This window comes from Lissotriton helveticus, chromosome 1_1, assembly GCF_964261635.1.
Source record: "Lissotriton helveticus chromosome 1_1, aLisHel1.1, whole genome shotgun sequence".
Lineage (NCBI taxonomy): Eukaryota > Metazoa > Chordata > Amphibia > Caudata > Salamandridae > Lissotriton > Lissotriton helveticus.
In genome coordinates, this window is record NC_136057.1 from 66,489,520 (window position 1) to 66,513,090 (window position 23,571).

At 50.7% G+C, this 23,571-nt stretch overlaps 1 long non-coding RNA gene across 1 annotated transcript in view; it reads right to left on the reverse strand.

Annotated features, from left to right (window-relative positions):
- The window catches only part of LOC144767533 (uncharacterized), a 57,752-nt gene that overhangs the window by 21,631 nt on the left and 12,550 nt on the right, over nucleotides 1-23,571 (reverse strand). Inside the window, exon 3 of the long non-coding RNA XR_013598247.1 lies at nucleotides 23,351-23,405. This is a non-coding gene — a long non-coding RNA (uncharacterized LOC144767533). The remainder of the gene's footprint in view (nucleotides 1-23,350; nucleotides 23,406-23,571) is intronic.

Sequence of the window (23,571 nt, forward strand, 5' to 3'; positions counted from 1 at the left end):
GCAAAGAATGTATAAATATTGTACTCTGTGAATAAAGCTCAGAACTCTCCTGTGCCCGCTTGGAGCTGGAGCTCTCCCTTAACTCGAGTTAATGCAATAAAGCCCATTGACTCTAATACCACGGACTCTGCTCCTCATTTATGCTTGACCCTTTTGATATTTATTTATTTATAGAAATTATGATAGTGTAAATAATTTATTTACGACAATGCTGTAGGGGGTCAAGAAGACCAACAATTTCAATCCTTGCCCTTTCAAAGGGAACACCAACAACTGGAAGCGGGATTAAGGGGGCCTTTGGGTGCCCACCTGTCATGCCACTGGTTTGACAGATGGGACAGGAGTTACAAATCTCCTTCACCTTCTGGTGCATCCCTGGCCTTTAGTTCTGGTCTGGTCAAGGTGTCCAGCTAGGGGGATGCCATAACCGGGTCCTCTAGGAAAGATACAAACAAGTTTGCCCCACTGAAGGGAAGATGGCTTAACAAGAGCTTCTGGGAGTTACTTACCTTCAAGACACTCATCCAGATATGCTTTGTGGCTGCTTTCACTGATCTTAAAGCAGATGTGGCTGCACAGACGCCAAACAATACGTCATATACAACTCTGACCAGAACTTCTATCATGGAAAGCCGAGAAGCACAGTCCGTTCGTTGATAATCTCAAAGGGTCTGGGCAGAATAAGTTGTATATGTGGCTGCTTATAATGCACATTTAGAAATGGGATCCCTGGCTGGCCAGGGCTTTCGCCAAAGTCAGTCAGAGACCACCACTCCTAAGTCAGGGCAAGGGAGTTACACGCCAAGATAACCCCTGCTCACCCTCTAGGTAACGTGGCGCGAGCAGCAAGGCTAAACTTGGAGGCGATGTGAGTTAAGTATGTGCGCACGCACCCCAACAAGAAACACCCAGGACCCACCACAAAGGAAACTCCACACAAGGTTATATAAAAATAGCCTTTGTATTACACCAAAACACATTAGATAAAACACACACTTTACAATGTGCCAGAGGCACGGGCAGAATTTACAGGGGATATGTACAAGACAGGGCCACCTGGACCACTGTCAGGAATCAGTACTTTTAGAAGTAACACTTTTTAGAAATAGCACTTAGGACATAGAACATAAATCACTGTAGCACAAAATAGCACACCACCAGTAACTACTGGTAAGCAGGACCTCACTAGCACCACCTGCACTAGGAGAAAAACAACCACCTAAGTATCACAATACCTGTAGGGGTGTAAGAACATAACACATGATGCAATGCATAACATACATTCAGAGGTGTAAGGACAAGGCACATGACGCATAAAAACACATTCAGAGGTGCAGGAAAAGTACAATTGCGCCAAACTCACAGAAGTCACCACCTGTGACTGTCCCTAGGCCAACTGGTCTCTCTAGGGCTAGGACGCCCTGTGTCCAAAGTCAGGCAGGCTGCGCAGGCAGTCAAGAACACAGCCTAAACGTGGCAGTTGCCCACAAAGTGCTGGGCAACTGGGAAGCGATGCTGGGGGGGGACAACGTTGGAGCCTCTCAGGCTCTGCACAAAGCACTTGTTTCCCCCTGGAGCCTCGCTGGGCTCTTCACGCAACCAAATGCCTCCTCTGAGCCTCTCAGGGCTCTAAATAACAGTGTGGGCACTCACGAGCCCCTCTCAGGGCGCTACTCAAATGACTGGCCCTCCTGAGCCTCTCAGGGCTCGTAAAACCACTGTGCCCCCTTGGAATCCCCCTCCTGGGGACTCAAAGCAAAATGGGGGCACCTAGAGCCTCTCTGGGGCTCTTAAATAATAGTGGGCACTTTGGAGCCTCTCTGGCTCAACTAACAGATTATGCCCCCGGAGCCTCGGGGCTCGAACACACGAAATGCCCCCCACCGTTGGAGTCCCTCCTGGACTCAAGACCAACAAACGCCCCCTCGAGCCTTTCAGGCTCACACACGAAATGCCACCTTCCGGACTAGGCTGCCCCCGAGCCTCTCAAGCCTCACCAACAATTCCCCTCATTCGGGGAGAGAGCACGAGGGGGGGGGGACACCGGCAATGTGCCCCGACGCCTCCCCCTTCCCTGGGCAACACTGCTTCACTCACCGGGAGTCTGGCGGGCGGGGGCTCCTCTCTGGGATGGCTCCTCTTCACCGGCTGCTGGCAGAGGTCCGGGGCTCTCCTCTCACTCGGGAGCCTCGGCTGGACGTGTAGGCTGCTTCCTGCTTCTCCGCCTGGCCCCGTCACGCAGCAATCCGCCTGACTTCCTCTGGGGCCGCCAATGGCAGCGTGGCCCTGGGGGTATGAAGGCGGGACTTCCGGGTCGCACTAGGCAGCGGCCCGGCCACGGTTTCGATGTCCCTGGGCTGCGGCGGTGATCTCGGGGCAATGCCGGGTGGGCACCGGCTTTTAAATAATTCAATAAACGGGGCAATGCCGGGTGGGCACCGGCTTCCAATTAAAATATAAAGCGAGGTGGGCACTCGCTCGGCCAAAAATCGGCAATTAAAGCGGCCAAATGCCGGGTGGGCACCGGCTGCACAAGCGCTATAACGGCAAATACAGCGCTCCCAGCGCTAGAGGGGAAATAAAGCGCTTTCCAAGCGCTATGGCAGAATCAAGCGCTCCCAAGCGCTAGGGGGGTCAAGAGGGTCCAGAGAAAGCGCTCCCCAGCGCTACTTGCAAGGTCAAGACCCAACAAAGTTCTTTTTGGTAGGCAGGGGGGCAAGGCTGGGCCCAGAGCCAGCTCACTGGGTCTCCAGGCAGGGAGACACTCCAAGTGGCGGTCCTCTGGCCCAGCAGCAGCAGCAGCCCCCTCAGGATCCTGGAAGAGAACAACTTCTGTGGGGACACAGCCCCATTTTTATACAGTAAATCCTTTGTCTGTAGGTGCAGGGTGGGGGCAGAACCAGTCGCAGCTGGTCTGTGAGCACTGCTGATGGGCTCAACCACCCTCTCTATTCACTGGCAGGGCTAGGGTCGTTGAATGCACCACAGGGGGACGGAGCCAGTATTGTCAGGGGAAAACCCAGCCTCATTCAGGACACAGGTACACTCCTCCCCAGCCATCAGCATGCTAATCTCCCACTCACCACCGGGCAGACCCATCCAGCCTTCCTGGAGCCAGGCTCACCAGCCAGCTCCAGCCAATCACACGCCAGCACCTTCACAGCACACACGTAGCCATGTCTAGAAGTGGCACTTCCCCACTAGACACATACATGCCGCATACACCATTTTGCAGCATTCAATCACACGAGTCCACACATACCAGACTCGAGCCTGTACACCCCACGCATCAGGAACTACCAGGGACACATCCATTCCCCATGCATTCCTATGGGAGGGCAGGCCTAGCTCATCACATGCACTCAAAGTGCGCACGCACTTTCCACTGGGACACAGTGAAAGTGCGCAGAACCCAAAAATCACCATCCCCAGGTCACCATTAAAGGCAAAAAGTCTAGGGGTGAACCTGCCATAAGGGCCAAGTCCAACACTCCCCAAACGCCCGAGGCTCTACCACTCTCCTAGTGGCACTAGGTTTGGGGTCTTTGCCCTCAGTGTAAAGGATTTCCTCCCAATACGTCCTGTGGGCACCACTGCCATCACCTCCTTCCTGTGCTGCAGCTTGCAGTCACAGGTTTTCAAGAGTGGGACAGGTTTTCTGTCCCTGGCACAGGTCTTCCCTAGAGGGTCGCCCCAGGGCCAAAAGCTCATCCTGGTAAAACTTCAGCTCCTGAGGCTCAGTTGTCTCTGGGGCTGACCCTTCTTCCTCCTGAGGAGAACGGTCTGGTGTCTGACTAGAAGCTGGTTCTCCAGTTTTCCTGCCTTTTCTCTTGGAGGACTGGGCCATTATTCGAGACTTCAGCACCTCTTTTACACCCGGGCTCTGCTCGGAGCTATGGTTTTCACACACACAGTGTGAGGTTCCAAGCACTTCTGCATGGATCCTCAGTTCAGCCTCAGCCCAGGCTAAGGACTCCAAATCATTGCCAAGAAAACAATCAACTGGTATGGATGAAGAGACTACTACCCAGTGCTTAATTTGTGCCGGTGCTTATATCTCAGGGCCGCGTCTACACTCTAGCCGAGCCCACATGCAATTGATCAATAATTGACTGCGCATTATCGAAGTAGGTGCCACCATTTCAGCCTCTCCCAACCCTGCGAAGAAATAAAACATCAATGCAAGCGGGCGTAAACTATTTCTAATCTGCTGCCTGCCTAAATGTGAGCCACAGACCTCACATTACCGCCAGCAACTGAAACTGCCTGGGGCCTGGGCTGGGTCTCGACGTAGGTCACCAACACCGTCAATCCTCATTTCCTTTTTGCAGTCATTCATTGGTAGCGCGCAAGCATAATGCACTACCAATAAAAGATTGCAAAATATAACATTAGAAGTTTGTTCCCCAAATCGGACCAATCAGTAGTTGTTTTTACCCTCGGCCCGCCTAGCACACTGCGCAGCTGCAGCAGTTAATCATCATCACAGGACAGAAGCAATGAGCGTGTCAAGAAGCAGGCCTCCTCCGTCGCTGATTAATTTAAACTAAGACGACTCTCCTGGATTCCAGGTAAGTAATTAATGCCTTTGACCAGCATTATATTTGTGTACAATTGAAGCTTTGAAATGTACGATCATGTTAAATAATAGTGTAGGGCTCATGGCTGCAAGCTGCTGGCTTGTAACTTTTGCAGAGAAATCTTTTTATTAAGTTAAAAGCCAGCAGCAGTGGTGGAAGAACTGCTGCCATGGGCCTCATATGATACGATAAAGCGTGATTTTGCATAAGGAGCAATTTGAATACTTGAATGCAATGTGCGGTGCAAGCTGCAGTGGCCTCCCATTTCCCTAGGGTCGCTTTCTGGCCTCTTTCTTTTGGTCTCCCCCCACCAGCAGGAGTCTTGGTCACCCTTGTTTTGACCCAGTGGTCTGCCTTCTTCCCCAACTCTTGAGGAGAAAGTGGACCAAGGTCTACCAGGAATTGATGTAGCTTCCCCTGGTAACGATTACTTAAAAGATGCTCCTCCATTATCAAATGATAAAGCCCTTCAAAGGCATGCACATTCTTACCTACTAACCAACCTCCTACTGATTTCAGTGAATAGTCTACAAAATCTACCCAGGCCTGGCTTTGGGTTTTTCGAGATTCCCTGAAACTGGTGATATACTCCGTACTGAATCCAAAGCCCTCACTTAGGGTACCCCTCATGAGGTCATAGGATTCTGAGAACATTTCCCACGGGATAGGACTCCACGGCTTCCTGTGGACCTGCCTGCTACGACAGGCCCGCTCAAGAGCAATGAACCACTTGGTGATATCATCACCCTCAAATAATATTGGGGCAATCCCTTTGGGGTTTTTAGGGTCAAAGGAATCTACTTTCTCCTTATTTATGATTGTGATGCCACCAAAGATGGGTCCTCGGCCAAACTCCTTTCTCCCTCTTCTGTAGCTAGGAGTTGGGCTTCTAGAGCTGCCCTCCTGGCTAGTCTTAGCAGAGCAAGCTCTTCGTCTGAAGAGGCTTCTTTGTCTTGGGGTGTCACACGGTCACTCCTACTGTCAGTATTTTGATCTGTAAGATCAGAGTCATCCTCTGGATGCTCTTTGTCATATTCTGCCAAAAGATCCTGGAGCTTTGCTTTGGTAGGGTTTGACCCCGCCCTGAGCCTATAGGTTTTACCCAAGCCTCTGAGCTATTTTATATTTAAAGGCATAAGGTGTGAGGTCGATCTCCTTCACCTGTATCAGCTCTTCTGAGTGACTACTTCTAGCACTCATTGTCTTTACAAAGATGGGACCTTTTTGGAGAAAAAAAATCCCTAATACTGGTTTCTTAACTACAGCAAGAGTTTGACTTTGAAACAGCTGTACTCAAGGGGACCGAACCAGGGCCCTGACATATTTCAAAATTTGGAAAAATAGTCAATTTGCAAAACTACAATTTAACGAAAGGCAATTTCTGGATTGAATCTTGTTGTCACTTATTGTCAGAGTGGTCCAGCAAATGCAAAGTCGTGTACCCTACCGCTGCGCCACCAGTGTAGGAAGCTGGCTCTCTATATACTATATCAAAAAGAGGTAGAGTGTGCAGAGAGTCCAGTGGATCCCCAAAGGCTTTACAGAGGCTCAAGTAGATAATACTAATGCTCTCTTTTGTAGTAGTGTGAAAGAGCAGTTAGGCTTATCCGAGGGTAGTCGTAAGCATTTGTTGTACACACCGTGGCAATAAAAGAGACACACACTCAATGATTAAATCTGAGACCAATTCATAAAAAAAATGACACTCGGTTGGATTTATTTTGCAGAACTTTTCTTAGGTAAATACTTTTTGCAATAGAAATACATTTTCAATATAAAAAGTGGACACACTGCAATTTTCAGACTTTACAATGTTAAGCAATGGGAGGAAAAAAACATTAAACATACGTATACGGAACATTCACATAAAAGACCAGTCTTCGGAAGTTTTTTTTTTTTTCTAATTTTTTATTGAAAATTAACAAGAAACACAACAAACATCACAAGGCTCGATGACAATTGACCAGTTGGTCATGGGTCCGCGCAGGAGGCGCGCCAGCGTAACGGCATATAACAAACAGTCAGCATCCAGAATAAGGGGGGGGGCAGCGAGGAGACAAGTGATAATACATAAAAAGGCAATACGAGGAATGTCAATCATGGGGACAAAGTGACGTCGGGAAGCAAAGCATGTGGGGGGGTGCACACATTTCCACGATAGGAGTTCCACTGCGACCAAATTCTACTCCATTTCCTGGGGCGACCCCGTGACAAATAAACAGTTTTCTCCCTAAACATGCACCAATCCATGTTTTCCTTCCAGGACGATACAGTTGGCGGCCTATTGGATCCCCATAGCTGTGAAATGTCTCTCTTTGCAATCATGTTGCCCAGGGTCGCCCAGGTGATCTGAGCCGTGTTGTAGTCATTAGGTTCCCAGACGATAAGGAGACAACGCCTGACTTCGGGGGATAATGCAACACCAGTCACCCTTTCCATTACAGCATGTACACGGGACCAAAATTCACACACCACCGGGCACTCCCACAGAATATGGAGGAAGGTGCCAGTCACGCCACAACCACGCTTACACTGATCATCCATAGAATAACCCATGCGAACCAGACTCGGACCAGTGACGTACACACGATGGAGGATCTTAAGTTGAACGAATCAAAGGCGCGCTGGTATGGCGACCTCCTTAGGTGAGGATAAGGCGGATTGCCAGTCCTCATCGTCCAATTCTAGGCCATCAGCGGTCCACGAAGCCCTGAGACGCACAAGCAGATCAGCTCTATTATTTATAAGCTTCTTATAAATCAGAGAAATTGAGCTATCAGGTACATGGCCGTCAAGGATACGATCCTCCAGGGGGGAGGATTCAGGAATTTCTGTACCCGCAGGGAAAACTGATAACAGGGCATGTTGGACCTGGGCGTATCGGAAATATTCCCTGTCCCCAAGTTCGTATTCAGCCTGTAGCACCGCAAAGGACTTAACATTTCCTTTGGACCAGAGATCCTCCACCTTGCTGATACCAATCATGTCCCATTTATCAAAACCTTTAGTTCCCCACAAATTACCCAAACAGTCAGAATCATACAGAGGGGTCGCACGGGTGAGCCTGTCATTCCATCCAAAAGCCGCATTCGCATCACGCCGCATTCGCATCACGCCACACTCGTACCGCAATCTTAGTGGGTCCCGTCAGCGGTCTACAGAGCTTCCGGGAATAAAGCGCCCTGTTGAAATTACCCCCCGGCAGAGGCCGAGGCCGGACCAGGGGCATACGTTGCGTGGTTAACCGCACTCAGCTGGGAAGCCCAATAGTAGCGCCTAATATCAGGGAGGGCGATACCTCCGTCGTACCACAGTAATGTGAGTTTAGACAGGGCAATGCGCACACGCCCATCCCAGATCAGTCGCCTTTGTAGACCCTCTGCCTCACGAAAATATCGAGAGGGAACCAAATAAAATGAGTTCTGGAGAGCGTACAGAAATCTGGGCAGCGACATAATTTTAAAAAGAGCAGCAGCAGCACGACCCAGTGGGGACAACGGCAACTGACGCCAGCGAGCGACATCCAACTTCAGCCTTTGAAGAGGAGGTAGCAAATTACGTTCGTAACGCACGGTGGCATCCAAGGAGACGTAGATCCCCAAGTATTTAAAGCCGGTCTCCGCCACTTGAATTGGAAATCTACGAGGCAATGGAGGGAGTCCTCCAGCCAAAACGTAGACACAAGATTTAGTCCAATTAATAATGAGACCCGAGTTCTTTCCGAAGGAGGACAGAACATCGAAAAGCACATTAAGAGACTTCCGAGGGGAGGTAAGATACAGAAGGATGCCATCCGCATAGAGCGAGATACGATCCTCAAAATCTGGAGTCCAGCGGATGCCCCTCATGGAAGGCTCCCAACGGAGCCACTCAGCCAGCGGTTCCAAGGCGAGGGCAAAGAGCAACGGAGACAGCGGGCAGCCTTGCCGCGTACCCTGCCCTAGCGTAAAGGCCCCGGACACCTTACCGTTAACCACCACCTGGGCCAGGGGCTTCTCATAAAGAAGTTTAACCCAAGCGATGAACCCCGGGCCGAACCCAAACTTAGAGAGGGCCGCCCAAAGGTATGACCACTCAATGGTATCGAAAGCCATCGTAGCATCAACTGAAACTAAAATGGCCGACTCAGTGAGGGTCTCTGCCCTCGCGAGAACTCCATGGAATCTACGCAGATTAAGGGCGGTGTTACGACGAGGAATGAAACCGGACTGATCCGGATGGACCAGGTCCCCGATCACCGTAATCAAATGATTAGCCAATAGTTTGGCGAGAATTTTGGGTTCGGCGTTAAGCAATGAAATGGGCCTATACGAGGCACAGCGATCACGAGGCTTACCCTCCTTGTGAAGAACCACAATGGTGGCAATTCGCTGATCCGCGGGCAGGGAACCGAGCTCCAAAGCCTCCAAGAACATCCCCCTTAAATAGGGTGCCAAGGCGTCCGGTCGTAACTTATACAATTCAATGGGTAAGCCGTTGGGGCCCATTGCCTTCCCAGAGCGGAGGGAATGGATAGCACCCGCGATCTCGTCCACCATGATGGGCGCGTCCATGAGGTCTCTGTCGTCCTCTGAAAGACAAGGCAGGGCAATGTCCCGAAGAAGTATCAATCAATCAATCAATCAAAGACATTTATAGAGCGCACTACTTACCCGTAGGGTCTCAAGGCGCTTGGGGGGGGGGGGGGGGCGTTACTGCTCGAACAGCCAGGTCTTGAGCTTCTTCCTGAAGGAGAGGTGGTCTTGGGTCAGGCGCAGGTCGGGAGGGAGGGAGTTCCAGGTCTTGGCGGCCAGGTAGGAGAAGGACCTTCCTCCTGTTGTCGCTTTTCGGATGCGGGGGACGGCGGCTAGGGCGTGGCTGGTTGATCGGAGGTGGCGTTTGGGAGCGTAGAAGTTGATTCGGTTGTTGAGGTAGCTCGGGCCTTGATCGTGTAGGGCTTTGTGTGCGTGGGTGAGGAGACGGAAGGTGATTCTTTTGTTGACGGGGAGCCAATGCAGGTCTCTCAGATGTCCGGAGATGTGGCTGTTTCGTGGGATGTCGAGGATGAGTCTGGCTGAGGCGTTCTGGATCCGCTGGAGTCTCTTCTGGAGCTTGGCGGTGGTTCCGGCGTAGAGGGCGTTGCCGTAGTCCAGTCGGCTGGTGACCGGGAGTCATCCTCGTCTCTATCAGAAACCGAGGCATACACAGTTTGAAAGTGGTCAACAAAGCAATCAACGATCCCAATTGGCTCAGTAACACGCTCACCAACCATCCACAGGGACAACACGATTCTCTCTCTCTTTCTTATCCAGCCACGCAATCAGTTTGCCAGCCTTATCCCCCACATCATACAGCCGGCCCCGTTGCTCACTGTGCATCACCTTTGGCGCATCAGTAACAAGGGCTCTGTAATCAGCCTGCTTCAAACTGGGGGCATGCGATGCTAAACGTGTCTCTCCAGAACCAAGAGCATTCTCAAGTGCAGTGATATCAGTTTCAATGCGCACAATCTCTTCATTGTTAGCCTTCTTTGCAGCAGCAATAAGTGACAGTGACTGCCCACGGATAACCGTTTTGAAGGCCTCCCACAGTGAAACAGAAGAAGAAACAGATCCCACATTGTCATTGAAGTAGTGGTCAATCGCTTTCACAAGATCAGAACGGGTCCCAGGATCACGGAAATACCAAGGGTTGATGGGGGCCACCCTACCCGCACTACCAACTCCAACTCGAAACCGAAGCCACAAAGGAGAATGGTCTGATATACCCCTGGGAAGATGACAAACCTCAGAAATGAAGGAGGATTGGGCAGATGGCATCAGAAAATAGTCTAGCCTGGAGAGACTACCATGCGCCCCGGAGTGAAAGGTGTACTGGAGCTGAGTGGGATGCATCAGTCTCCAACTATCACCGAACCCAAAAGTCTCCAGCAGATCACCAAGCCACATCTGAGATCGGACCAACTCCCGGGGGGGAAAACGGTCAACAGTACCAGAGACAACAGAGTCAAAGTCTCCACCAAGGACAAGCAGACCCTCAGGTAGCCCTAACAGAACCTTACCCAGATCAGCATAAGTAGAAACTTGTAGGCCCGGAGGGACATAGATCGAAAAAATAGAGAGAGTCTTCCCCTCCCATCTACCCGTGAGGGTCGCATAGCGCCCTCTATCATCAAGTATCACTTCATCAATCTCGAACGGGAGAGATGACCGAATAAGAATGCCCCCCCCCCCCGGGAACCAGAAGTGAAACCAGAGTGTGCAACTAAACGATAGCCACGCCTATTCAAGGCTTGACAAACGTTACCAATCAGATGCGTCTCCTGTAGGAGTACAACATCGGGAGAATGGCGTCTGAGGAACTGCAAGACCCCCCCCGCTTAATCCTGTCTCCCAGCCCATTAACATTCCAGGACAATAGTCTCAACTCACCACCCCCCATCCCCGAGAATGAGGCAGGGCACCCCACACACGAACCCAAATGACACGAGCAATAAGAGAAGTCAATATGAAGCCTTGTGACAAAAGAAAAACACACACAGTCCCCCCCCACCACCCCCCAACCGAAACCCGTTACAACGCCCCCCACCCTGCACACGACTAAGAAGCCACCCCAACTTGCAGTGTGCCTGTCGCCCCATAGTGAAACTACTCTACAAGAAGAACCTAGGAGGAGAAAGAGTCCCAAGTAACCCCCGCCACCCTCAGGCCCAAGCAATAAGATAAAAGCAAAAGAAACCAAAGTCAAGACTCAGCCGAAAGAATAGAAAAGTTCAAACGCCAGTATCCACAGCATCATTCCTGCTCCGACAAGCCACCTTCAGCACCACCGGGGTGCTCAGTGCGATTATCCCTTTTGGGCAAAGAGTCAAGCCAGTCACTGACACTGTCCGGACGATCAAAGAAAAACGTTCGTTCACCATTTTCCACACGAAGTCTGGCCGGAAATAGCATGGCATACTTTAAATCCCAGGTCCCGCAAACATCTCTTGACTCCCTGAAACCCCATCCTCTGCCGTTGAACGAATGGAGTAAAATCGGGGTAGAAATTCACATTAGAGTTCTCGAATTCACCGGGCCTTTTTCCCGGGAAGCTTGCAGGATAGCGTCCCTGTCCCTGAAGTGGAACAATCTGGCAACAATGGGTCTCGGGGGAGCCCCGGGCTGAGCCTTCCCTCCCGGAACCCTGTGAGCTCGCTCAACCGCAAAGAATTTGGTGAGCCCGGGGGGAGCAAGATGGTTCGATACCAGATCTTCCACTAGGAGATCAGTAGCAGAGGTCTCGGAAGTCTCAGGAATGCCAATAATGCGCACGTTATTGCGAGGGGACCGATTTTCATAATCCTCCAGACGACGTGCCATCATGTCACGAGAGGAACGCAGGTTCCCGATCTCCGTTTGGATTTCTGTCACATCAGTAGTCAGACTGGAGGTCTTCAAATTTAACTCCTTGACCCGTTCATTTGTCTTCGCCAAGTCCGCTCTGATTAGCGTAACATCCACAGCCACCGTGTCTATCTTGGAGGCGAGCGCCTCATATTGCTGTCCCATGGAGGTCTTAAGGCCGGTGATGGCGTCCATGACATCCTGCAACGATACTTCCGTCGCGGCAGACATAGACTTTGGATCGTCAGGCGAACGGCTAGCACTGCCGGGGGATCCCTTTAGCTGAGAATAATGATCCATAATATTCGTCTGGGATGGGCCCCCACGAAGTGGTGCCCTGGTCTTACGTTTCTCCGACTCATGTCTGGCGGCCATATTAGAATAGGGACCCCGGAGGGGCCCGCACGACCTGGTGAAAATGGCCGAACGTGATGAGGCCAAAAAGCCATGAAACTGGACCAAATGGGTGCAAATATCAGCAGCGTGGAGGACACGGTGGCCAAACGGAATGGTTGGAACAGTGCCGTAAAACCAGGCCAGAGCAAGAGGCGATCTATGCCGCAGTATAGTCAATCCGCGCCGGGAGTAGGAAGTGAAACCGAAAGTCAGACAGAGGCCGTCCAGGGGAACAACCCCTTCAGCCGATGTTGTTTGATTACTCCCCGGCTAGCAACTGAGCCCCCGGTGTCGCCTCGGGGCGGGCCATGTAAGTAGGGACCCGAGCGTCCGATTTCGATTTTTCGAAGAATGTTGAAGTCAGCCAGAGCTTGTCTTCAAAAGCCCTTCGATAAAATCAGGATTGAGAAAGGATAAGTGCAAAGGGCGGCGCGGAAGCTCCTCTTCCAGTCTTCGGAAGTTAAGGTCAGTACAGGGCAAGGTTCAGTTCAGCACCAACAGTGCACCACAAGCGACAAAGGGGTGGGCGGGTACATGGTGAAAGTTCAAGGTCAGTCACTGAATACAAATTAAACGGGACTGGGGCAATCGGACAGAGGCTGCTTACAGCTAAGAAGCAGTAGCTTGGAGGAACAGTCTCCAGGGCTGAGGAAAACACTGAGCAGGGGCTAAGGCAGCACCAATACTACAACACTAGCGGCACAGGGGCGGCTGGATGCAGGGTGCCAACATAGCATCGGGTGCCCAATGAAAAGCAATGGAGGCAGGCCAAATCTGAAAAGGGCTGCAGGCTCCAGCCAGGAGGCCGATCTAAGGAAACCAACAGCCATTGAGGTAAGTTATGATGCTCAGGGACGTAGGAACACCTTTTGTCCTCTTCACCAAGGCCCAGGATGGACGGGTGAAGGGGTGCCTTTTGGTGTCAGAAATGGCTAACCAGTGCACGTCGCGGTTGAGGGGTCTTCTTGCAGAAGCTGCAGGCAACTTCTAGGAGTCCAGGAGAGGACAGCTCATGGTGGAGTTGGGCTCTTGAGAGCAGGGAAACCTTGCTGAACTGGTGAGCCACTTGGACTCGGGCTGGTGGCATCGGGTGCAGAGTTAAAACCGGGGGGCAGGCTGCGCAGTTCTTCCGGTCACAGAGTCTTTACTTTGAAGAGGGTTGCTTTGTGAATAGGTCTGCTTTTCTCTGGAGACCTTGGTCTTGATCGAAGGCAGGCAGTCCTCCCAAGGTTCTGGAGGTCGCTGGGCTGCAAGACGAGTTGACTTTTGGTTCAGGATCATCCAGGGATGCAGACAGCCCAGTAGGGCTGGGACCATGTCCGGCTTTCGAGCTGGGTACTCGACAGAATCCGCGCTGCTTCTTGCCACTGAATCCATCAGGCAATTTGTGGATGCAGGTCAAACGGTGGCCTTGATCCTGTTGGATCTAAGTGCCGCCTTTGACACTGTAGCCCATCACACGTTGGTAGTGTCTGAGGAAGGGTGGGGTGTCTGGCAATGCCCTGAATTGCCTAAAATATTTCCTGTCGGGTCACTGCTTCCAGGTGAGACAGGGCAAACAGTACTCCAGGGTCATCATGCTGAACCAGGGAGTTCTGCAGGGCTCAACTCTGAGCCCGACCCCGTTTAATCTCTATGTAGCTCCCGTAACGGAGACTGCTGAGGGGTTCGGGATCTGGGTCGTATCCTATGGCGATTAAACGCACCTGGTGGTCTCCCTGACACAGGCACAGGAGTCGGCTGCCTCCCACTTCATGGCATGCATGCAAGAATTGGCTGCATGGGTGGCTAAGAACTGCCTGAAGTTGAATAGCAACAAGACAGAGGTGCTTTTGGTGGGTAATGCCCCGACTGTGTTAGCATCGGCATGGTGGCCCCAGGACTTGGGGGGTCACCTACGCCCTGTGTGCAGGCAAAGAACTTGGGAGTTTGGTTAGATCCCAGTCTTTCCTAAGACTATCAAACAAGACGGGTGGCAGGCGCCTGTTTTAGGATCCTGAAGGTCCTGCGTAAAACCTTGGACCTACTCCCTGTGGCGGCTAGGAAGACTCTGGTTCATGCCCTGGTGACGTCGCGCCTGGACTATGGTAACGTCCTTTATCTAGGCGCAACAACCAAGTGTATGCTCCGTCTGCAGGGAGTGCAGAATGCGGCAGCCCGCCTTATTTTGAGGCGTCCGAGAAGGGCATCGGCTAGGGCAGCCCTGGCCGCGTTACACTGGCTCCCGATTAAAGAAAGAGTCACTTTCAAGGCACTTTGTGTCTGTCTTCGGATCCTGCAGGGAAGGGCCCCTTCGTATCTGTCGGATCTCCTGACCCCCTATGTCTCCACACGTCAGCTGAGGTCAGGTGGGGTAGGATTGGTGTGCGTACCCGCCATTAAGAAAGCCAGGAAGGGAGGTCGGTCCTTCCGCCTATTGGCGGCCAAGCAATGGAATGCTCTCCCAATGGAGCTCCGGATGGAGGCCCAGGAGAGATGCTTCAGGAAAAAACTAAAAACGTTTCTCTTTCCCCAAGTTTAGTAGGGTGAGGGTAGTGGGCATCTGATTACTGGCTAACTCTACCGCAGCGCGGGAACACACTGGCATAAGTGTGAAATGAAATGAAATGAAATGAAAATGGATTTTGTAAAGCGCAGATAGCTGCCCGGGGGCGTCCCAGCGCTGAATGCTAACAAGTGTTTTCAGTAGGGCTGAAATGCAGAAGAAAGAACACACTATTTATTGAACAGAAAAGTTTTCAGATGTTTCCTAAAAGAAGTAATGTCCGGGTTGGACCTTAGGTGAAAAGGTAAACTGTTCCACAATTTGGCCGCATTCAGGGAAAAGGAACGACCTCCTGATCTAGACCGTTTGACCTTTGGTACAACAGCAAGTAAAGCGTTAGTAGACCGAAGCTGTCTGCTGGGAAGATAAGGGGTAATTAAAGGGCGATTAATCAATGGACCGGTTTCCCAAAAGGATTGGTGGGCAACACAGAGAGATTTAAAGCTAATCCTATCCTTCACCGGGAGTGTAACCATTGCGCTTTATAAGTGGACCTATTATTATTATAGTTCTTTACAGAGCCTCACCAGCAGAGAAGGCTGCAGTGCCCGGCTCTTCTTAGGTCGCCAGGAACTGAAATTCAGGGTCTGAGGATGCCACCTAAAATCTTGATTTAAGAGTGTTACAAGGGAGTAAAAGGTAGTGGCCAATGGGCCACTTTCCAGGGGTGTCTACACCCTTTTATCATGCCCACCTCCTGTGGGAAGGGGACATAGTCCTAGCCCTGATTGGATAAGTCCCACCATCTTCAAGATGGTGGGCACTACAAAGTGTACTTCACCTTGCCTCCAAAACCTGAGGGTTGGAGTTGGCAGAGGGGACGTTGGGGGGCACACCTCCTATTCTATCTAAGGTTTTCCACCTGTCCTCGCCCAAAAAGGGGGTGAGGGTAGGAAGATCGCTTGCTCCCTCTAACAGGAGAGGCTGGGGTCGCATTACAAAAGCGGCAAGTCCTTTGAAAATCCCTGCCACAGATAGCTCTTCCTGGCCAGGGGAGGAGTGAACACCTCCACCCAGGAAAGGCTTTGTTATCAACCTCAAAGTGCACAGGCACGCTCTCCATGAGGTCAGAACACTGTCTGGTGGTAGCAGGCTGGCTGAGGCCAGTCGATGATCACACTAAGGATTGGTAGATCTTAGGGGACCCCTCTAAGTGGCACTCTGTGTGCTATTTTTTATAAATCGGACACTACAATTGGCACAGGTTTATTATGCTGAGATCTTTGGCATCAAATATCCCATATTTCAGTGAAACCTTCATGGAGCTGTGGAACTCGTAATGACAAGTGTGCAGCCAATGTACTTACAATAGAGCTTCCATGGTCACTTGTAATATCCCGGAATCGACAAGGATATTGCTGGGGCACATCTGCTCATGCAGATATGCCCTCACAGGATATATCCCTAAAGCAGCGTGCACTATAAGGCCTGCTAGAGGGGTGTCTTACCGATATCTCAGACAGTCCCTATGGGCATCGCATATAGGGATGTGTGCCACGTCGACTCTTCAGTTTTGTCTGCACCAAGACACACAGCTGCAGTGGCAGTATGTATGTATGTATGTATGTGCTTGGTGAGGGGTCCCTTAGTGTGGCATAATTTGTGCTGCAGCCTTCAGCGACCCTCTTTAACAACAAGGCCCTTGGTACCCGAGGTATCTTTAACAAGGGACTTATAAGTGAGCTAATGGGGTGACAATCGTGGAAACGACTGGTACACTTTAGGGAAGGAGATCAGGCTCAGGGGACCTGGTTGGCAGGGACCCTGTCCACTTCCAGTAAAAACTACATCATTTTCCGGGTAAAAAGTGAAGGCTAACCATGTCCAAAACAGGCACTTTTCCTACATTGAGACATTTTTCCTAGGACATCGAAAACTCTACAGCAGGTCTTGCTTACAGTCCTTATACTGTGACTGCCACTACTGAACATTAATCTTGAATTGTTAAAGCCGGGCCAGGATCTGGACAGGAGCCAATGAACAGAAGGGCAACTCACCAGATAATAGAAGTCTTCTGTCTTCTCACGCACTTAGAGAGAACAATGGCATCCCATGTATTGCATGACAAAGAGGCCACAACCCTCATTGAAACACTCACCTCTCAGATGGGATTCGTTAATAAGAATAAAATTAACATAACGCGTCCCTGGGGACCCCGCAGATACACCGTTCCTAACAGTACTATAAATGCTTGGGGTCCCGCAGGTAAACCTAACAGTGCTACAAAGGCTTAGGGGCCCTACAGGTAAACCTTTCCTAACCCAGTGCTACAAATGCTATGTGCTCACTGCAGCAGGACTGGGCGCACTAGGGGCGCAATTAAGTTGCTTGGCATTCATCTACCCTTAGCTAAGCCACGTGATAAAGGCAGTAGATCAGGATGATTCTCTTCGATCAGAAGTAGCTCTCACTATCAAAAAGGTGGAGACCCTGGTATCACACAAACGCAATTGTACAAAGTTCCCCTGAAGAGGAGGGAGAAGGGAAAAGGGAGGAGAGGAAACAGCCACTCTCAGGAGTGTGCAGCAGGGAGTTGAGTAAACCCTTTTCGGAATTAGGATGCCTCACACAATTAGAGGATTAGACAACAGTAGCCGCCCGTCCAAATAACTGTATCGTGTCATCATTGGCCTCCTGCTCCAACGACAAGCTGGCGGTGCAATGCCTGCCGGGCAACACGTAGTGTTACTCTTTTAGTGGAGTTCTTTTATTCCTGGCCAGTGGGTGCATGCGTGTGAGCAACAACACCATAAACTCTGGCCCTACACTGTAATAAAGCGTGTTTGGCGATCACACGCATTCTCATGACAAAAAAGACAAAAATGAAAATTTAAATTTAAATAAATATTTATTTCACCCCCCACGCAGGGGACTCCCCGCCGCTCAGGCCTTCCCAGGGACAGTCGGTGGGGCCTGACCTTCATGGGTTTAGGTAAGATTTCACCAGCATGTATAATTTGGCGAAAACACCACCATGGCGAGATTGAACACACGTGGGACTCTGTTCACTATGTACTTGCAGAATTTTTTCAATTGATACCCCTTATACTACCACTAAGTTGTAACAGCACGAACGGGTGCCACAACCTGAGTATAATAATAATAATTATTATTAATAATTATTGGTAGAGATCTAACCACGGTATCCGTAGCACTTGCTCTGCGTGATTCACCAATTCCCGAGTTCCCCTTTTCGCACATAGCCTTCCCCTTCCCCGTATCTCACTGGGTTTGGACCTATATAAGGTTAACTACAGTAGTATGTTGGGAATCTGCTGCTACACACAAGAGCCTGAATACATTCAGCTTTGATTTTGTTTGTTTCTTCCCAACTTCTAGGGCAAGGACCACCGCAGTAGCACTCGCTGCCTTGATATACAGGTTGTATATGGAAGTTTCTTCGATTTGGGGGAGACTTCGCATTAATTGATGAGCAACCATAGGTCCTGAAGAATCGCCATAACTGGCGTGAAACATGTTGACCACACCATAGGCGAGGGTCGAACGAAGCCACATCACCCTTATTGTTGTGCTCCGCTACCCCTCCCTTTATCAATTTTAATTAAGCAGTGAGCCACCTGATTAAAAATGTTCTAATGGACTCTACTGACTTCCTTTTAACTTTCACTCACGCTCACAATCGCACCTCTTAGGTCCCTCACACGCATGCACCCACTGGCCAGGAATAAAAGAACTCCACTAAAAGAGTAACACTACGTGTTGCCCGGCAGGCATTGCACCGCCAGCTTGTCGTTGGAGCAGGAGGCCAATGATGACACGATACAGTTATTTGGACGGGCGGCTACTGTTGTCTAATCCTCTAATTGTGTGAGGCATCCTAATTCCGAAAAGGGTTTACTCAACTCCCTGCTGCACACTCCTGAGAGTGGCTGTTTCCTCTCCTCCCTTTTCCCTTCTCCCTCCTCTTCAGGGGAACTTTGTACAATTGTTGTATACTGCTCATTGGACACGTACATTGGACCCCGGTAAATATCGTCCTCCACTGTCCCCCCTTTTGCATATTATTATCACACAAACGCAGACATGCGGTTCGGCTCTACCAGGACATGTAGTAAACTATTAATTTATGTATCTGTAGGATTAGATTGATTGCAAGTTAATTCTTATGTCACTATTTTCCGCACACAACATACAACATAGATTCCTCACATGCATACCCTGATGAAGGGAGAACCCCCAAAATGAATTGGGGCAGACTGAATTTGAATTTACTTGGGGAACAGTGGATTTTGAAAGTGATTCTATGAGAATAAATATGCTTAAACTGGAATACAAGTGGATTTGCTTCCAAGGGAAGGAGACATTGATGCACTTTTACGGGTACAAGCTTTGGAGCAGAAGACACAGACCAGATCTAGTCTGGCACTATATAAACTGTAGCCAAATACATCTACCTTCTGGCACGCGATGAGTGGATTACATAAATATTACAATAATGAGTGAAAAATACACGGCATGCATAGACAAGGTCTGCTATGTAACCTCTGGACTCCTGTAAACCTAAACAAACACCAGTAATCAGACACTAGGGACATCACCTGAAGCTCCTAAGATTTTCCTTTTGTTTGGTATCTTGTTTTTGGAAGGTGGGTTTTTAGGATAAGCTATTTTTAGGTGTGACTCCTTTTATTCCAGATTGGGCACTAGTTTTAGAATTGTCATCTTTTATACTCTGCATACCAAGTTGCTGATTTTTTTTCACGCATCCCTCATTTCCCCGAATGGGAAACGTCTGGGGGTGGGGTGTGTCAGGTAGCCCCTGTGGTAGACGATTGGATATAGGATAAGGAGTGCCATGCCATCCCTTCATATATTTCACCCCTCCTATATTCACAGTCCCCTTTTACCAGTTGTTTGCTTTGCTGTCATCAAGAAGTGGAGAGAGGGGAATCGGCAGGCGGCCCTTTTAAGCCGGAGCTGAGGACAGACATCAGAGGATACACACTTGAAGAAGGCGGGGGCGGAGAGCGCGTCAGGTTGGTCAGTAATTGGTCCAGCTACACGCGGCATGGGAACGCGAGGCGGAGAAACCAGCGGGGGAAGACCGGAAAGACAGAGAAGGACTAACAGCCTTACCAGAGAGCGAACCGGAGCCCAGGGGGGGTCACAGATTGTCTGCGCTTTAAGGCTGTAACAGCCGCCTACCTTCATATTGGGGTCGAAACGTCGACTTTTGTTTTCACCTCAACAACGGCTTACGCTAACAGTTAACCTGATACATGCAGGAGCTTTTTGAGCATGTTGTCTAACTAAATGGTCATGAACAGTTGATGTCGTTCTTCATAACTGGCTTACATTTGAAGCCAGGGCTATTACGGACTGTTTTATAAACTATGAAGAAATGTTTACTCTTTAGATAGGAGTTAAGATCTGCTATATTTTACCTTCACCCTGCACTGCCTCCCCTTCTCCCCTCTTCCCTTGGGGCACACATTTTTCTATGATGATTATGAAATGCCTTTATTGGTTTTGTAATGTGTGTAATCCTTTGCTATGTTATCACACTGTGAGTAAAAACAAGTGTGATAAGACTTCAGTTTAGTTGTATTTACATTTAGTATTCAATTGTTTGTCTGTTATCTGTACTGGGACCCCTTTGTATATGTAACAGCTTGTCGGCGGGCAGAACACCCGAACCTGGCTGAGGAGGGAAAGCCGAAGCAGAAGACCAGACCTCACTGAAGGACTCAGAGTCACCACGCCACGGCCCCGGAGTGACGTGGCTCTTCCAGGTGCGTGGGCGTCTACGGGGCCTTTGGAAAGGGGCTGAGTAAGAGAGGGACGGGAGGGGAGGATGATGGGTGAAAGGGACCAAGGGAAAAGGAAATAAGTGAGACGGAAACAGAGACAAGAGCAGAAATCATCGGCTACTCTTTTTCTTTTGGTTGCTCCAACCTCTACACCACAGCTTTCCAAACTATGTGGCGTGACCCATATGCAGGTGTGTCGCATCGGCAGAGTCGAGCTGCAGGGGCTCTTAGAAGGGGCGAAGCAACAACAAAGCCCTATTAACATGCACAAGGTCTTAAAGACCTGTGAAGTGCTCGGGTGCGGCTGTGAGCGGTCCCGGGCTGCCACACACGACTGGGCGGGGGTGCTGAAGTAGGGTGACCACAGTTTTTGGCGGAGTGTCCCAGTGTCTTTTCTCCAAAGCACAGAAATGTCCGGGTTTTACAACAGCGTCCGGGTAAAACATCCAAATGTCCCGGTTTTAGTATGCTGTTTAGATCACCCCCGCGGGCCTTCCAGCAACAGGCAGAGTGGCGCTGCAGGGGCTATTATATGAATAACAACAAAGCCTTATTAGCACGTTAAATGGTCTTCATTTGTGGATAGTCCATTTGGCAAAGGCCCCTTCAATGAGTGAATACGGTGGGTTATTGGGTCCAGGGGGTTGGCCTGGGTTTGGGGCAGCCCCGGGATCGCGGTGCATCGGGAAGAAAAGCTGCCAAGTAGCCCTATAGAAGCTTTCACATTTACATGATACTGCACGCTGCGGCTTGTAACCTTACGAAAACAAAAACATAAACAATTCAGTTCAATGGAGAATGCCCGTGTGAGCCTTGGGCATGGAGGAGTGCGGGGGAGGGAGTGGGTAGGGGCGCTGCGCACCTGGGCACCACCAATACAGGAAAATATAAAAAAGATTTAAGAATGAAAGCAACATTTTTTCCTCTTTGTCACAGACTCTTATGGAACCCACAGAATATGTTGGTCGGGGGAGAGGGATAGAGTGAGACAGAGAGAGAGAGAGTGAGACAGAGAGGGAGAGAGTGAGATAGACAGGGAGGGAGACAGAGAGTGAAACAGAGAGAGTGAGACAGAGGGAGATGGAGGGAGAGACAGAGGGAGACGGAGGGAGAGACAGAGTGAGACAGAGGCAGAGACAGAGGGAGAGGGAGGGAGAGATAGAGAGAGAGGGAGGGAGACAGAGAGGAAGGGATACAGAGAGGAAGGGAGACAGGGAGGGAGGGAGGGAGACAGACAGGGAGGGAGATAGAGAGGGAGGGAGACAAAGGGAGGGAGACGGTCGGCGGGAGAGGGAGTGAGACAGAGAGTGAGTGAGACAGAGAGGGAGTGAGACAAAGAGGGAGGGAGACAGAGAGGGAGGGAGACAGTCGGAGGGAGAGGGAGTGAGACAGAAAGGAAGGGAGACAGGGAGGGAGGGAGGGAGACAGACAGGGAGGGAGATAGAGAGGGAGGGAGACAAAGGGAGGGAGACGGTCGGCGGGAGAGGGAGTGAGACAGAGAGTGAGTGAGACAGAGAGGGAGTGAGACAAAGAGGGAGGGAGACAGAGAGGGAGGGAGACAGTCGGAGGGAGAGGGAGTGAGACAGAGAGGAAGGGAGACAGAGAGGGAGGGAGGGAGACAGAGAGGGAGGGAGATAGAGAGGGAAGGAGACAGAGAGGGAGTGAGACAGAGGGAGGGAGACGGTCGGCGGGAGAGGGAGTGAGACAGAGAAGGAGTGAGACAGAGAGGGAGTGAGACAGAGAGGGAATGAGACAGAGAGGGAGTGAGAGAGGGAGTGAGACATAGATGGAGGGATACAGAGAGGGAGGGAGACAGTCGGAGGGAGAGGGAGTGAGACAGAGAAGGAGTGAGACAGAGAGGGAGTGAGACAGAGAGGGAATGAGACAGAGAGGGAGTGAGAGAGGGAGTGAGTGAGAGAGGGAGGGAGTGAGACAGGGAGGGAGTGAGACAGGGAGGGAGGGAGGGAGACAGAGGGAGTGAGACAGAGAGGGCGTGAGAGAGAGGGAGTGAGACAGAGAGGGAGTGAGACAGAGAGGGAAGGAGGGAGACAGAGGGAGGGAGACAGTCTGAGGGAGAGGGAGTGAGACAGAGGGAGGAAGACAGAGAGGGAGGGAGACAGAGCAGGAGTGAGACAGAGAGGGATTGAGACAGAGAGGGAGGGAGGGAGACCGATGGAGGGAGACAGATGCAGGGAAAGGCCACCTCTGCCACTGATTCCCTCACTAGTACCCTTTAACAGTGCCCCTCAAGTCTCTCTGTGTGGGGTGTGTGTGTGTGGGGTGTGTGTGTGTGTGGGGTGTGTGTGTGGGGAGGGGTGTGGAGGGGTGTGGGGGGTGTGTGGGGGTGTGTGTGTGGGGTGGGGGGTGTGTGGGGTTGGTGTTGGGTGTGTGGGGTTGTGCGTGGGGGGGGTGGTGTGTGGGGGGGGGGGTGGTGTGTCTGTGGGGTGGTGTGTGTGGGGTGTGTGTGTGGGGTGGAGTGTGTATGTGTGGGGCCCGAACCCACCATAGGTGGTTCGGGCTCGCTCGCTGCGCTTTCTCGTGTTACCGTGTCCCTGAAAATATTTTCACAAAAGGGTGTCACCAACAAGAAAAATTTGGAAAGCTGTGCTCTACACCCTCCCTTCACATTTATGCATAGTTATTATTTATCCCTCACATCCTCCCTTGACTAAACCATAAAGCAAAAACACTTACCTGAGTCTTTTCCTTCTGTACGAGGGACGGCGGCGGTCATGGCACACCTAAGGGACTGAAGAATATAACAGAGAAAATCAATCATTGTGATTTCCTGTAACACTAATAAAAAGTGCATACCAAGAAATTATTCAATGCAGTGTGCTCCTTCTTGACCGACTCTTCTACAACGGGGAGCTACATACTTTCCCTACAGGGAATGGGAGACAGAAACACAGAGA